Consider the following 4,207-nt stretch of genomic DNA (forward strand, 5'->3'; position numbering starts at 1 on the left):
CCCGACACATATCACTGGGAGCTGTTATCAGTTGTTTTTGGTTCACCTACAGCAGATGGAGGGTTTGGGCCCTGGCGTTGTGGCAGCGGCCGGAGAGCTCTCACTGGAGGAGGAAGACGAGCTGGGCCCACAGGCTTTGGTGGTTGTGGGGCCCGCCGTTTTTTAGTTGGCAATATTAACAATAACTGTGGAACACACAACACTATTTATTCACTCATACACTTATTTATCTAACACTCATACTCAGTCTACACCTCAAATTTGCACATAATATACCTGTACGCTTCTAATATTCAAATCCGTTAAAGGATTTTTAGGCTGCATTAATTAGGTCAACCGGAACCGGGAACACTTCTCTTAACACCTGATGTACTTGCTACATCGCTAGAAGAATGGCATCTACGCTAATATTAGTCTGTTTCTCTCTTATTCCGAGGTCACCGTAGCCACCAGATCCAGTCTGTATCCAGATCAGATGGTCACTGCAGTCAACCGAATCCAGCACGTATCCAGACCAGATGGTGGATCAGCACCTAGAGAGGACCTCTACAGCCCTGAAAGACAGCGGAGACCAGGACAACTAGATGAGCCCCAGATACAGATCCCCTGTAAAGACCTTGTCTCAGATAAAGGTAAATTCTAATAATAAAAAATTCTAATCGATGAATATTCAAATTTCATGATTTTTACCTTCCAATTATGACAAGACAAGATATTGAGATAATATAATTATTGCACCAAAATCCATTTTGCAATGACGCTCTTAATTTTGTATTGTGTTACAAATCCAGTGCTGTGATTTTTTTCACTCCATACATCCCCAAATGTAACATCCAAATCTGCAGGATGTGCTCAATATTAAAAAGAGTTATTTAAAAGAGCATTGAGCAGTGAAAGAGAGCCCAATTTGATGCATACCGACGGGCGGCTCTCTTTGCAGACATTTATAGACGAAGCAGAGCAGAAAGTGAACAAGCAAACTACACTCTGGGCTATGGGTGTGTGTCTAAATGGTCAACTACACACAACATTTTTCAAAACACCTGTTTTGGTGAGTATTTGCATAAACACAGACTGTTATGTCTTACGTGAACTTAAACAGATGGGAGAAAATTGGATGTGTAACAAAATAATCAATCGGTTCATTTCGGTGTAATAAATCAGCTGTTGTCCAAGTCCATAAATGTAATAAAACAACAAAAGACAAAAAGAAAATAATTTACTGACCTTGACTGAATAACTTTTGTACTTTTCATGAGAATGAATGTAAATGTAATTCAAATAGTGAAGACTATGCAGGGTTTTATTTTGTACATGTACTTTCTGTTAGGGGTGCTCCGACTGATCGGCTACGATCACTATCGGCTGATAATCACGTTGGGATGAATGATTGGCGGTCTCTAAAAGGCCGATCTCAAAAAAACGATCTCAAGCTGATGACGCTGCAGTGAGAGGTTTGGCATGACATGCAGCGGCACCGTCTCAGTCTCTGTCCGGCACAGGTGAAATCATTATAATGCTAGTGAGGTGCTCACCTTCATATTTCTTCATTAAATAACTTATAAAGTAATTTGAAAAATTTGTGTGCGACATAATTTCACAAACAGCGAGAGTGAATCACTGCAAGCTCTCTTTCTCTCTCAAAATACACCACACATCGCGTCTGTCTATAAGCGAGCTGCACAGCTGACACAGGAATTGTCACTTGCACAGTCGAGGCAGTGTCACATCGTCACTAAAGTTTATAAATTGCATTACTTTTTAATTCTTGCCAGTGTTTAACCATTCAGCGCTCACGCGCTCTCCTGGAGACTGAGCTCATGCACACTCGCAGCGCACACACATAACGCCAGGTTCACATTACTCCGTTTGCAGTGCGAATGCGGTGCATATTTTTTCCGGACTCATGTTAACGGATTAATAAAGCATGCACACTGTGCACGGTTGCCGTCTATTTTTGCTGCGCTGCAAGCACTGAATTAAAGTAACAGCGCATTGTTTGCAGTAACTGCAGTAAATGGATTGACACGAAAAGTTAGTAATTACACCATAAATGCATATTATTAAAGTCTATTGTGTTTCACAGTCAACACAGGCTATGGCTTTTTGGCTGGGTTTAAAGGGAAAGAGCACTTTTAGATAAACAAGGCAATAATAGATGCACTCGTGGAGGTAGGAAAACAAAGTTCTTTATGAACCGCAGGATTGCTTGTAATAAAGATGTAAATGCAAAAGGAAAGGCAGTAGAGCTGACTATTTCTGTCAATGGTAAGTTTGTGATAACGTAAGAAAAGCAGTTTAAATGTTTTGCCACTTGCTTGAGCAGCTTAATATATAAATCCAGACGTAAATGCAAAAGTAAAAAGCATTGAATGATGTGTTGCTTATATTTATTGTGTTTAAACATGTCTGTGAAAGATTGTATTACTGTACGGTGTAAAAAAAGAATTGCAATGCTGAAAAAGCTTTTTCAGTGACGATGTTTGGATTTGAAATCAGAATAATGTATAAATGTTGTGTTTGTGGTAAACAGCCGCAGATCAGGAGCAGACTCCTCTCACAAAAGTCACCTAAGAGGGGAATTCACCACATTTTCAAAAATGAAATTCAGGCCCTGAATAATTGTCTAAAAATCCTGATTGGAGTATCACTATAAATAGTTATAAATGATAAAAAGAAGGCTTTAAAAAGATCGGTATCGGTGATCGTTATCGGCAGATACTGCTTTCTGTTTCTTTCTGATCGGAGCACCCCTGACTTTCTGTAGTATATCTTATTTCTGTTATTTTGTTGAAAGCAGTTTCATTCTTTTATCTTTATTCCACAGTATTTGTTGTATTTTCATTATTTTTAAATTATTATTATTATTATTATTATTTTAAAATTATTTTTATCAATTATTGTGAAATAAAACGGATGATATGACCAACATCTTATACCAACCATCTCTAATCAAATACTCATGATCTCAGTATTAACCAAAATAATTTTGCAAATTGAGCAGTATAAATGGATATACTTTTACCAGTATGCATGATTGATATATTTAGTGAAATAATGAAGTCAAACCTGAATATGGAAGTCTTCCCTCTCTGTGTCATGTATTGAGTTATGAGCTGCACACTACAGTTCTGTCTATTTATAGTGTTTTACTCAAGATCACGTGACGTGACAGTATGAACATGAATGTGTTTTAGTCTCTTAGTTATGTTTTTGTGGTGATGTCTATTAGCTGCTTTGAAATGGGGTCACCTATCTTGAGTGTAGATGTGAATGTTCAATTTATCTTTATTTTTATCATCATCATTATTATGCTAATAATGTAGTTGGTTCATAGACTATGAAATGGAAGAATTATATATGAGCATATAATACCCAGCTTACACATTTTTGTTCTAAACATCATGTTTTGGTTATGAAAATGTGGAACATAAGGTTAATATGACGTTCCAGAAACATTCTATCAACCTAATTTTTATTAACAACTCAACATTGTAGGAACATTGATCAATATTTATATGTGAATAAATGCCTAAATTAAATCTGTTATATCATATAAATCAATCAAGTCTCTTTAGAAAATGTGGACAAAACTGGCCGATTCATATGGATTAATTTTACAATCTCTTTATCAACCTTTGAAGTGTCAAAGTGGCAGCCCTGTTGAAAAAAACAGCATATGCTGCTTAGGTATGTTTTGACGCTGGGATGCTGGTCCTTTTGCTGGTCTTTTGCCAGCACATGACCAGCATAAACCAGCAAAGGACCAGCATAAACCAGCAAAGGACCAGCTTAAACCAGCAAAAGACCTGCATAAACCAGCAAAGGACCAGCATAAACCAGCAAAGGACCAGCATAAACCAGCAAAGGACCAGCATAAACCAGCAAAGGACCAGCATAAACCAGCAAAGGACCAGCATAAACCAGCAAAGGACCAGCATAAACCAGCAAAGGACCAGCATAAACCAGCAAAGGACCAGCTTAAACCAGCAAAGGACCAGCTTAAACCAGCAAAGGACCAGCTTAAACCAGCAAAGGACCAGCTTAAACCAGCAAAGGACCAGCTTAAACCAGCAAAGGACCAGCATAATTAAACCAGAAAAGAACCAGCTTAAACCAGCATAAACCAGCAAAGGACCAGCTTAAACCAGCAAAGGACCATCTTACACCAGCAAAGGACCAGCATAAACCAGCAAAGGACCAGCTT

The sequence above is a fragment of the Sinocyclocheilus grahami genome, unplaced genomic scaffold (assembly GCF_001515645.1).
Source record: "Sinocyclocheilus grahami isolate Dianchi unplaced genomic scaffold, SAMN03320097.WGS_v1.1 scaffold2418.1, whole genome shotgun sequence".
Lineage (NCBI taxonomy): Eukaryota > Metazoa > Chordata > Actinopteri > Cypriniformes > Cyprinidae > Sinocyclocheilus > Sinocyclocheilus grahami.